The 13866-nt window shown below is 34.3% G+C and overlaps 1 protein-coding gene across 2 annotated transcripts in view; it reads right to left on the bottom strand.

Moving 5' to 3' along the window:
* The window catches only part of Alcam (activated leukocyte cell adhesion molecule), a 178603-nt gene that overhangs the window by 89910 nt on the left and 74827 nt on the right, over positions 1 to 13866 (bottom strand). The window lies entirely within an intron of this gene.

Genomic DNA, 13866 nt, shown 5'->3' with positions numbered 1-13866 from the left:
TTTTATGGTCAGAGTATAGGAAGTGCGGAACAAACACTGAAACCCAAGTGAAGTATTATTGAAACCATGCTTTGATTCTACCACAGGCTCCATCCTATTGATAAAATTGTTATGAAAAACCCTATGTGCTGATTCAATTACTGGTAAATCTTATATTTTACAGTAACTTATGTTTTATTAATCAGTTTTTCATATTGGCACACATGCCAATTGCAGTATGAATTAAGTATTCTCACTGTCATCACAGGAATCTTGGGGAGATCATAAGGTTGCTACTGGATCCTGGCATTACTATATAAAACAAGCAATAAACCAAAGGCTGTCTAACTCAACTTCTTACTAACCTATCTTTTTTTTTTTTTTTTCTTATCATCGGTACCAGGGATTGAACTCGTGACTGCCTGCTTGCAAGGCAGGTGCTTATGCTGCTGAGCTAAATCCCCAGCCCCTAACCTGTCTTTTTTTAAAGTGACAAGTAAAATGGTATTACATCTTTTACAATTATTTTTTTCTAATCTATATTAGCACCAGGGAAATAGAGCAGCAGGATAGTCAAAAGTTTAGCAAAAGTTCCTTAATTCTCTCCAGACTAACCTTCAGGTACATGTTCACCCTTAATCAGACATCTTTTCCTAAACCTTGAATTTGTTCTACTATGACACTGTATTCATAGTAACAAAATTACTGCATTATATTACAAATGTTACCTTATTACCTGTATCCTACATCATACTTAAATTTGAGGGCTGGTATAAATTTTCACTACTTTTTCATGGAACAATACACCTAGAAGAAATCTCTTAAATTTGCTTCCTCTTTCGAGGGCTTGGCAAAACTGAAATATTAAAATGAAAGATGAAAAATTAGGAAAGTTATTTAAGAAGGCATCTAAGGGGCTGGGGATTTAGTTCAGTGGGATAAGCGCCTGCCTTGCAAGCAGGCAGTCGTGAGTTCTATCCCTGGTACTGATAAAAAAAAAAAAAAAAAAAAAAGACATCTAAGACAGTTGTGGTCAAATATGCATAATATTATAAGAGGCACATGATATTTGGAAAAAATAAGGTATTTGATTTTAATTGTGTGATTTTAAGTGTTTTTCTGTAGGCTCCAAAAAATTTCCTAACTTTATAACCGTGATTTAAAAATCATTCAAATTAAAGTTAATAAGGATAAATGTAAAGTTGTAGAAACTATACCTACTCATTACTAATAAATTTAAATTACCTCCCTACTTCTGAAAATCCTAGTTCCCTAATAAAACATAGTAAAACAAATTAAGAATGTCATCTTCTAAGTGAAACTGCAAGTCATGGGCAACCAGTAAAGAATATTGAATAAAAAGGATCTGTAGAGTAAAAATTTCCCTGTACTTCTCTCATATTCTCTTTGAAAGATGATCGTTGAATCTATTGTTCAATATTAATCATCTACCCAGAAGTATTCCTAGTTCAAAGGAAATCAATTCCTTAAATGTGTACTCGATGACAATATCACCTTTGTGTAAAATCCATGCTCATGAAATTATTTAATCTGTAGTCTGACATTCTAAAGGAGTCTATATTAAAGGGCACCAAACTTTTACTAGATAAACAATTCTGTTCTCAACAGGCCTGAAGATAAAGAAACTAGTATTTCTTTATCACAATATATTCCAGAGCTTTGTGTCCACTTTTCATTCATAGTATATGGCAATTCTCATCAGAGTCTTGAAGAAGTATTATAAGCATTTTACAAATGCAAAACTTAAACACCAAGATTAAACTACATCTCCAAAGTTACACAGTGATTAGATAGGTTGAGAATTAAACTCCATTTTACGTGATTCCAAAGCCCAAGCTCTATTTTACCTGCAAATTGATAAAATGTCATTTTGCTCTACAAATCAGTTTCTAATGAGTTTGCTTAGTGTAAATCATTTCTGAAGAGACTACACACCCCAGGTGGGATGGATAAAATCAAAAGTCTAACTCATTCAAGCTGTTGAGGCATTTTGTCTTATGATGAAAAAGTCCAACAACCAGCTTCTTTCATCTGAAGCTAAAAGTCAAATATCTGCTTGTTTATTTCACCCAGATGTAGACAGAATCAATCCAGGTCATCTGTCACTAATTAATATGTGGTAAAACAATGTTCTAAACATTCAAGGTTCACAACCTTTTCATTCTCATGTCTCAAGGACAGCAGAGTACTGTCACCTCTTGATTAAGCTGGGTGGACAAGTTAACCTTTGAGCTACATCTTAACATGTGAAAAAGAATGGTTTTGTAACTATAGAGATGGAAACAGATGGGATCTTGCTAAATACAGAAAGAATAAGTGTATATAAGAAGATCACTTAAACATTTGTACAGGGAGCAGAATCTTCAGAAAATATGAGCCCTTAATCAATGAGAAACCATTAAATAAAAATGGGAAGATGGCACAATGATGAAGAACACTTGCCTGATCTCTGGCCCCTGATTGCTGAAGTGGCTGCCATTAGCACTGAACAGCATAGTTACTCCGGCATATTCATCTCAGGCTTTCTTGGAGAAAATTCAAAATGACCACAAAGACATTTATGAGGTGGTGAAGGCACTGAAAATTGGGAGGATCTCCATCTACAGGGGCAGGAGTTCCCTCTAAATGTCGAGTAGGTAGGACAGCATAATCATGTAACAGAAATAAAAAGTCAGCCATCATCACATGCTTTGAGCTAGAAATTCAGGATAAGAAATACTGATGAAAGGAAAGGACAGAGATGTTGAGGACTAGGTTAGGACTTCTTCAAAAAGAAAAAAAAGGGAAAATGCAAGTTGGGTGTTCCATGAAATGCATGACAATGTAGAAAGTGGCTTTAATGTTAATAATGAAGCCACTGTAGAGCTGAGTTTCTAAGAAAAATTGCTTCTTTGCATTTTTCCTGGTGTGTAAACTCAGAAGATGTTTACCTTTGATATTATGTGGTAATCTACACTTTGCCTGATTTAATCTTAACGATACCTTTTTTCACTTTTTTCTTTTCAGAAATCATTTTTTTAACTTATTTTATGAAAAATTAAAACTAGAGAATAAAAGTATCTGGTACACTGTATATAATTATCTCCAAAGCAGTTACTCAGAGTACAAATACCAAAGGGATTCTTACAAAAATGAGTGTTTTGAAGAAGGTCATTACAAACACATTTAAATGTTTACTTGTAATAACAGTCGTAATATAAGCTAAAATGAAGCATTTCCTAAAGGTGCTGAGGATTATCACAGTGTTGTTTTCAGATAAACAAATCACTTCTTTAAAGCTGGGGCGAGAACTAAGGTATAAAGCAGAGAATGCTACTTTCAGACACAGAAAGCTGGTAACAAGTTTGTCAATCCACAGATAACTACAATTTTTAAATGTCCTCCCTAGTCACAGTGCTTGCCATTTCTTTAACCCCCTAATTTGACTTTTTCTGTGTTTTGAGGGTGCTCTAATTATCACTCATCTTTTTCTGAACCCATATTGCCAGTGACTAATCAGAGCTACATCATGTCTTCTGATTGCCCTACATCTAATTTTTAGTGCTCACAACTTCCTGGAAAAAGGCATGCAGCGTGTGGACTGACATGGCTAAGAAATTCTTTACACACCTAGTTACGGCATCTCAGAACAGCTCTGCTTATATTCTTTCAAAATGTCGATGTTTATATGTTGCTTTTTATCTTTCACCTCCTCTCTACAACTTCTTTTTCTCTAAGCCCAAGAACAGAATCAACAAATCTTTTATCATGATGAAACCTTTTTATCCTCTTCTGATTACTGAGACATTTTTTTTCTTTTTATCAAGCCTTCTTAAATATATGCCATATTATCTCATTTACATGAATTCAAGAACAGACAAAATCAGTCCATAATATTAGAAATTGAAGTGATGGTTGCCCATTGGCCGTGGATGAAGTGTTAACTTGGAAAGGTCCACAATGTGACTTTGTGGGTAGTTAAAACAAACCTAATGTTTACTGACTAGGTTGTTACACTGTTGAATGCATTTGTCAAAATTTGTAAAAGCATACAATTATAATTTATATGTAAATTTTATCACACAAATATTTCTAAGTAGTAACATGGATTCTAGTATTTCATCTACCAAACTACTGTTAGTTTTCACATGGTGTTAATATTGCTACCATGACATTATTTGTAGCTACATTTTCAAAGACAATCAGAATCCTCATATTAAAATCCCATGATTATCACATGCAGTCACTCTTCTGGGAAGGATTATTCCTTGATAAAACTTCTTTTGATGATGAAATACAGTTTCCTATAAAGTAGAAAATATGTCACATTATCCCAAGGCTATGCAGTATAATAAAAAGCTGTTGTTTTAGTGTGCTCATAGTTATGAAAGAGAAGATGTAAAAGAAGACTGAGTCTCCTCCCTCTAGGACAGAACTTGTGTCTAGATTGAAATAGAACTGCCTTGGGAAGGCAGAAATCATCTACATATGTTTACTAAACAGAAAATAGTCCCTTTGGAATGGCTGACACATTGTATCAACTTGAAAACTTTGGAACTTTTCAAGGGGTGGGGGAACTTTAAGCAGGGAGCCAAGTTCCTCACTTTGTAAACATCCTCATCCTATGCAAGAGGAGAGCAGGGAGATGGTGAAAGTGCCACACCCATCCTAGGGGGTGGTAACCTGTTTACAATATAAGGCTTGCTGTCCCTCCTTTTGCTCCTGTTTTTGCTGTCTTCTGCCACCTTGAAGTGGTGGCCCTGTGCCATGCCACCCTGCCTTAGTAACAGCTGACTACAGACTGAAACCTCCACAAACTGTGAACTAAATAAACTTTTTCTTCCTTAATTTGGGGAGTGTGGTATTTTGTCTCTGCAATGAGAGAAAAATAACTAAGACATCTTTATAAATGTTCACATTTATTCCCTAGCTAAAACCTTCAGTCTTCGTCATTTTCCACATCACTAGGACAAAATATCTGACACCTGCAACTTAAAGGAGCAGCACTTACTTTGGCTGGTGATTACAGTCCATAGCTGAATCTGAATCCAAGACAGAAATGGCACAGCAAGAGGAGCATTGTGGAGGAGCGCTACTCACACCATGAAAGCCAAGAAACACAGAGGATAAACAGGGCTTGGGGATGGAGATTTACCCTTCCATGTCACATTCCCTCTGACCCACCCCTTTTGACCAAAGTCAACCTCCTAACAGCACATTCACCTCTGAATTCTTCAGTGGATTAATCCATTGATAAACACAGAACCGCCATGTCCCAACTGCCTTCCAGAGGTGTTCCCAACCTTAGAACACATAAGACTTTTGGGAAACTTTCTAGTTCTAAACTACAGCAGCTTTGAATACAGAAATTTTAAAAACTAGGATTATACATAGTATGAAAATTATTTACTAATGTTTTTAATAATTGTTTTATTGTATTTTATTTCATAGAGCTAAACACTCCTTGAAGCAGATACTTTCAGTGAAAGTTTTGACTATAAAGTAGGAATTTAACCAACACTTTCTAATGATACAGTTGGACAAAAACGTGTTCTGTCTACTAAATCATGCCTAGCCCTGGTCTATGCCCAATTTAGCATAGATATGGAATGAAGGGTGCTTAGAAGGTAGCAGATATTTCAGGGTCACTAAAGCTGAAAAATAAATTGCACGTTTTGTTAGCTTATTTTACTCTCCCTTATAGTGAACAAAATATCTGTGAGTTTCAAAAGCCTTCCTCATGAAGGATGTGAAGCCCATAAATTGTCCCAGGGAACAGTAAGTCTTCCGTTGTTTAAATAATTTTAAGGAAAAATAATAACAAAGTCTTCTAAATTTCCAAAGAGTCTCATTATATCTCTAAATCCACAGCCCCAGTTTTCTGCAGCTAAATATTATAACAACTATGAAAAAGGCAAACATCTATGTTATCTCCAAAAGTCAAAAACAATTTTAAAAAGTAATTGCAAGTTTTCACTTTTCATAAGAATCCGTCTGGTGTTGTCAGGTAGTACCTACTGAGTAGTCTTTTTCATCTCACAACTCTCCAAATTTCCAAATCTTATAAGTTACAAACCAAATAACTTAATGAGAAAGTTTCATTCTTCATAAAGACACCACAAGAAAGTATGCCAAGTGTTAAATGTGGAAAATTATGTGTTAACGTTATGTAACCAAAAAGTGGCTATAAGTTAAACTTCTTAGCATATAAACTAAGGATTACTGAACACAAAAATAGACAAATTGGAAAACACATTTGTGAAGATTAAAAAATCCATCAGCGTAGGTAGTAAATTGTACGAAGGAGAGCCAGCGTTGGGGGGAAAACTATCCTCATGGCTGCAGCCTGAGATAATGTTGTGCTGACACAGTGAGAATAGGACTGAGGGAGGTGAAATATTACTAAAATTCACATGCTGGGAAATTCCTTCTGGGTATACATTCTTTAATCAAAAGTATTAAGTGGATATTGATTTTATCTATTTTCGTGACAGAAGCATAGTTTTGTGAAAGGGATGCAACAAAATAAGGTTAAATTGCATTATACTTGTTATATGGAATGTCACTTATGAAAAAGTAGCTTTAAAAATAATATCAAAGTTATAGATTTAAGATGGTCATGCAGACACTTTTTTTCTTGTACATATGGATGTGATCTCTCTCGATTTTCAAGTTAAATTTAGAGAGTGCACAGCTAATATTCTGTGTCTTGGAATCATGCCTAGATAAGAAGAATGCAAGAAATAGATGGAAAAGTTCGGCCAACCAACATAATATTTTTTTAAACTGAATGACACTATGCAATGCAAGCTTTGTAAGTATATATTTTATATTAACCTACAAAGACTTTACTGCTGCTGGCGTGGATTTCAACTATTTGATCAAGTTTTAAAAGTAATGCTGTGTTGCTGAGTCTGACACATCAATATAGATATTTTGTTAACTGTACATTTGCAAATTATTTTGCTATGGGCAACGAACATTTGAATAAAGTTTTTTCCTTAAAGTAATCATTCATATGCAGTGGTTAATAAGGTAATTATTTTTTTAAGTGCATCATATTGTAGAATGTGTAATACAGGTCCTTTGATTTGCAGTATGCCTCAACTATAAACCAAGCTGTCAAATTTTAAAAGAAGTATGCTTGCTAAAGCTTGAAGCCTATTTTTTTTAACATTTATACATGCATATTACTTCCTCATGAAATATGATATTAATAATACATATATAAGAGTTTTGAGCGGGGTATACAAGTATTACTGTCCTGAAAAGTTATTTTTTCTGTTTTTAATATGTTTGGAGGATGTTATTCAGTGGCTTCTGAATGAAATGTATTAACCAAAGCTATTATTGATCAAATTACTATATTTTTATCTTTTACTACTGACTTCTAATTTTTTATAAACATTTAAAAGATTTTATTAGTCCATGTTTGTAATGTACAAGTTTGCATGCATCTTAGAGAACAAGCACATCCACATAGTCCATCTTGATTCTTTCTTTTCTCCTTCCTCTACTCCCCCACCCCCCATCTTTGTCTCTAGAACCCCTTCCCCAATTTTCACTGCTATTTTTAGTTTTTACTGCTATTTTTACTATTTTTAGTTCTTGTTTACAACATATATTGTTTACATTCATAGTGAATCTCTGTACATGAGACATTTTAAAGCTCTGTCTTTGTCTCACCAACCCCGCCCCTGCACTTATGGTCTCTTGGGGGGCCTGTTTGCAAAATACCTATTTCCTCTGTGAATCTTCTATTTTGTTCTTTATTTACACTGTCTAACTCAAATAAGGGATACTATGTAGTATTTAAGTTGTATGTCTGATTTATTTCACTTAACATTGTATGTTCCAGCTGTATCCATTTTCCCACTAATGAATTAATATTTCTTTGCTGAGTAGTATGTCACTATGTATAGATAGAACATTTTCTTTATTCACTTACCTTCTGGTGGACATACAGGCTGTCTTGGAAAACCAGGGTGTTGTTTTTTATACTCACTTGCTTCTAAAATATTTTACACAAGCATTTGGTCCAATATAGAATGTCTATTTAAAATTTTATTTTTTAAGTATAGACTGATCCAACTACTATGGAAATCAATGTGGAGACTTCTCAAAAAACTAGAATTAAAGGTCCCATTTGACTCAGCTACTCCACTTCTGGGTATTTTCCCAGAAGAATTAAAAACATTATATTGCAAGTGATATAGGTGCACTCATGTTTATAGCAGCACAATTTGTAATAGAAAAATCTTGGAAACAACACAAATGCCAATCTACCAAGGAATGAATAAAAAAAGATGGTTTTTTTTAACACAATAGAATATTATACAGCCATTAAAAGGATAAACTGGAGACTTTTGTAGATAAATGGATGCAATCTGAGTCTATACTTTTAGGTGAAATACATAAGATTCATATGTGCAAGCTTTGTATTTTTCCCTAGTATAAGAAGTTGAAAAAGTAAACAAGATATTATAGATTGATATTAATTTTGAATATATTAACCTTCCAAAGTTTTTTCTTTTTCAAAATTGTTTTAATGATTTCAAGACTTTTGTATTTTCACAGAAAATTGTTAAAGTGTTTCACTTTAAAATGTTTCTTGAAATTTTTAATTTCTCTGTAATATTTTCTACTTTTCTGTATCTAAATCTTATAAATTTTGTAGTGAGAATTATCCTTTTATTTAATACTCTTGTAATTAAAAAAATAAAATTTTATTTTTAATTTTCCCAGAATTATGAAAATTATCAAGAAACTTTACTTCCTTCTAGAATTACTAAAAAAGTATCTTGCGATCAAATTGTACTTTGTGATCAATTTGTAATAAGTCTGGATCGAACCTAGGTCCATGTGCATGAAAACCTTCCCAGTACTACAGAGCCTAGAGTAGTGCTTGGCGCCCAGCAGGTATGCAATATGTATTTATTAATAAACACCTCTTGTTATCCTGTATCAAGTAGGGGGGGCGGGGCATGGGGAATGAGAGGAGGAGCTCAGCCTTAAAGGAAACAGTTTCACTCCTCCCTTTGTTTTCAATAGCATAGACCATTCACTGTTTGCTCAAGTTCTCATCTCTCCTGTTTGTCACTTGTTTATTTCCACTGATAGTGACCAGGCCTCAAAATCTCAGGTAAACGTCCCCCTTCTTCACATAATTCTGTTAAACCTCAGCTAACGCTGATCTCACAGAACATTTACAAGTTTGTCCACTGATATTTCATTTTACTTAATTTGACATCTAACTATGAAATGGCTTATAGTATTTCTGAATTGCTTAAACAGCTGTATTTTTTTCCTCCAATAAGACTCTAATCCATAGGTTTATGTTGCTAATCTCTTAGAATAGACTTGTTTCATATATATGTTTTTATTTATTTGGCCTTTATAAGTTAATTGCAGATATTCGTGTGAGATTAGATAAAAAATATACATTTTTCTAGTTTCCTTTGTCAAAATACAGTAATTGGCCACCCTGGTCCTGTAATCTTGTTTGGCATTAATCAGAACGAAATTACCAGTGCATCTTTAGTCTAGGCACATACTTTTATCTGTTCGCATGTGGCTGGCTGGCTAGCTTGCTTTCTTTTTTTCTTTCTTTCTTTCTTTCTTTCTTTCTTTCTTTCTTTCTTTCTTTCTTTCTGTTCTCTGTGTGAACAGTGTGGATAAATGAGATTTTTAATACCTGCATGACACTTCATTCTAATATAACCAGTTCAACACACACAAACACACACACACTCTACCAACTTACTGGAAACCCCTAAAAAGGTCCAAGGCTTGAATTTGTGTGTCTCCTAAAACATTTCATATTCAAGACATTCTCATTTTTTAAAAATGTTGAACTTATCAATTTATCCTTCAATTTCCTACGTATCAACAAAGAAGAAGTCAAAGAAAATGGACACTAAAATAATTCCTTTAATTACTATCTTCACTAATGGTATCTTGGGCAATTAGAAATTGAAGTCATTTTGATTTCTCCTTCTATATCTTTATGTCAAACTATTTCCCAAGTTCTGTCAAATTTAGCGGCAGAGACAGGAATTAGGATACAAAGCGTAGCATTCATTTCCTTCTCTCTTTTTACTGACTGAGACTTCAGACTCTGCATTTGATTAAATGTGCCCCTCTCTGGTAAGGGTTGCTAAGCTCAAAATGAACACATTCCTACTTGGAGGCTTTTTTCTTTTGACTCCAGATTCTTAAAACTAGAGTCAATTTACAGTTAATAGTGAAAGAATTGTTGTAGAGCCCAAGTTCATTTTCAGGGAGCCTGGAAAATGGCATGGTGAAATATTTACAGTTATCTAATACGAGATGACTGGTAAAATGTTTTGGCACCAGCAAGTCTGGCATGCAGTCCTCAAGACAGAAGCCTTTCCACCCATATCTACTTGACTTTCTCTGCTAGAAGCACTATATGTGAGAGAAACAGGAAATCTGCACAGCACTTTTAAAGCAATGTAGTGAATCATAAATTAATGAGGGTTTATATGGGAAGGAAATGACATCTGCAGACCAGATTCCATATTGACAAGGGGGAAAACAGGTTGCCCTTAATAAAACATAACCTTTCTGCATGCACAATCAATTCTCAATTAGTCATACCAGAGAAAGTATCCACCGCAGAGCGCCCGAGCTGCCTCCTGTGCCCACTCCCCTCCTCCTAACACTGTTCTGATTCTGCCTCCTCTCACCTAAGGTCTTCCTTCAATTAATGCTTTCAAAAGTTTTCTTCTGTTCCTTCCAAAGAATTCCATGATTTTTACATGTTTTGGAGCTTCTTATGAATGGTTCAGCTTCCATAAGTTACTGCCTCTTCTCTGTCCAACTCTGATGATTGATTAGTCAGTTAAAGTGAGGGAAGAAGTGAGAGAGCCAGGAACTGGGAGGATAAATAATTTCCCTAGGAAGTTCTCCATTCCTTCTTTGTAACGCTTTCATCATCATGCACCAATAAAGCCATCATTTTGAACTTCAAACAAACTATATTTCTGATTAGGGATTGCGTTATCACTGTGTGGGATAAAGTCCCTTATTACCAAGAGGGCTTATCATCTAATTGGAAGGGACAGTAGAAGGCGATTTTACATACAACCTTTATATACAACAGAGCCTAGCCATGGTAACATCATGTATTTACTGCTGATCTAAGGTAGGTAGATGGAGGTTCTAGACAGATATGATGGGTAGGGCGCTAGGAGGTACAGCCAGGGGAGAGCAGTCCTGGAAATCCTCTGTATTCAGCACAATACTTGATATTTAGTAAGTGTTAAGAATGAAATGTGAACATTTGGGTACGGTATTTGGCTTTTATCCTGAGGGTGTTAAATGTTTATAAAAGGATTCACATTTAGAAAAAACTCTCCAAGAGCTAAGTATAAAGGATTATTTGCACTAGAGGGGTTGAGATTAATACTAAACTCACCAGATAGATAAGGTATCCCTGCAGAATACTATTTAAAATGCTATGACTCCCAAAAAAGGGCAAGTTGAAAACCCAGAGAAGCACTAATGCGAAACAAATGATAAATTTAGAAAACTAAAAGAGAGCTCAAAATTCACGACGTTTTCAGGATTTTCATTTGAATTATGGAGTAGTTAGCTGTAACCTTCCTCTAGATGTGGGATGCACGTTTATCATTCTTTTTACCACAACTCATCAGAATGGCTTCAGGCACTGATGGGAACGACACCCTATTTTATTTAGATAACTTTAAAATAAGTCTGAATATATATACTTTGCCACCTTAACACTATGAACATAAACTTTTTAGTAAGTAGATATTCAGAGATATCAGCATGAAATAGCCAATAATGGCATAATCAATTAAGCACAAAAATAATGAAACCAAATCAAAATAAAATTATCATATAAAGTAGTCTTTATTTTTGCTGCTGTGCTTAATGAAATGTACTAGTTCTCACCTTGCTAGTGAAGGGTCATTTTGTGGCTCACAAAAAGATATATGACTGGTTTTCCTACAATAGTCAAGGTATACCCGGGCTCATTAATGGTAATGAATTATGCATTTAAAGAACCAGTAAGGAATCACTGTACTGAAAGCACTTTAAAGTAACATAAAACTCATTACTGCATTGTACATACCAAGTATTGGGTTGAAGTAACTTCCCAAAATATATTACAATTAGCAACCCATCTATATATTTAGAACTTATCTGAGTTAAGTGAGTCCTCTAACTGCAGGTGTTGGCTGCACTATGTTGGTTCAATAATTAAGTTTTTTTTTTCCCAGCAAGGAAGGTTATAAGAATATCTTCTAGATATCAGTTTTTTTATTGATAATAAATGTTATTAGGAGATTATAGGTACCTTTTTATTCATTTAACTTGTATTTATTGGTCACAGCTTTACACACTGTGCTAAGTTTTAAAGATGAATAAAACATAGTCTGTCTACCTAAAGAGCTTTCTAAATAAACAGTGACAGTACAATGCTGCCAGTGCAATGACAGTGACATGACACAAATTCAAGGCACGGATAAGGAAATTTTGATCAGGTACAATGGAAAACATAGGAGAAAACTTGAAGAAATCAGAAAGGATATGCCCACACCAGAAACAGCTCTGATTTTTCTGCACCTTTGATTATAAAAATTTGCAGTACATATGACACCTCTCTGCTGGTCATGTGTGACTTTCTTTAGCAAATCGATAGCACCTCGTAACACACATCTTACTGATTTTACTTCAATCACTAGTATGCTGATTTCTTAAGATATGTGTAAAGAAAATTAAGTCCATTAATGTAAGAGCATAAATAAATAAATTTGCTGGAGTGGGGAGTCAGTCATAGGAGTCATAACACTTAAAACAAAGGCAAATAGTTTAAAATGTGTGAAATACCCAAGAGAGTCAGCGTATAATTAATATTCATGGTGCTCATTCCTAAAGTCATACAGAAAGGCTTAAACTTTAGATGTTCTATTTAAAGGCAATATGTTACTTTTGAATATTCAGATCATTTTAAACAGCTAATTTTGTACAAGGTGTACACAAACATGCAAGTCTTTAAATAAAGAAAAACTTGTCCAAATTGAAACTTTGCTGAAGATCAGCTAAACCAACACTTTATGTTTATTGTGTGTGTGTGCGCGTGCACATATATGCGTGTGTGAGTGTGTGTGTGTGTGTTTGAGACAGGCTCTCACCATGTCTTTCAGGCTGGCCTTGAGCTCAATTTATAGCCCAGGCTGGTTTTGAACTCACGATGATTTCCTGCCTTTGCCTCCCGAGCGCTGGGATTACAGGCATGAACCACCATGCGCGGTTTGAACCAAAATTTGAATATGATATTGGAGGTAGTGAACTAGAAAGAAACTTAAAAAGAAAAGACGAACTGTGATAGGGGAAGAGAGAAAGGAGGAAAGAAAAAGAAAAACTACATATGTATATACAAAGTACTTAAGATAGTTACACAGCTGGTTTCTTTTAGTTCACTGAAAGAAAGGTTTGTGCTAATATTGTTCTCTGAACACCTACTTGGAAGAAAATAATATGATGTATTAATTATTGTAACTGCCTACTAGCCTGTTTTGAAACTGTTTCATTGTTATTTTTATCTTTCTCTTTAAAATTAAAAAAGATTACTTATGGTGTATCTGTAAGAAAATGAAATACAATATTTCACAGACTATGAGTATGCTTTTATAGTAAGTAAGAATAAATAAATTAGGAGAGGAAGTTTTATACTTAATATAGCATTGAAATCATTTGAAGGGATCAATTTAGTGGATTGCTTATCAATACTATATTTTATTGACGTTTTCAGCCATTCCATTTGTATGTACATGTCTGTTACCCATTTATGCCTTTTCTACACTGCCTTGTTATATTTTGAACTTATTATCTCTA

The sequence above is a fragment of the Cavia porcellus genome, unplaced genomic scaffold, assembly GCF_034190915.1.
Source record: "Cavia porcellus strain 051 isolate PalLab524CR breed Dunkin Hartley unplaced genomic scaffold, mCavPor4.1 scaffold_15, whole genome shotgun sequence".
Taxonomy (NCBI): Eukaryota; Metazoa; Chordata; class Mammalia; order Rodentia; family Caviidae; genus Cavia; species Cavia porcellus.
Note: the sequence above shows the minus strand (reverse complement) of the source record. Positions and strands in the feature narration are given on the sequence as shown.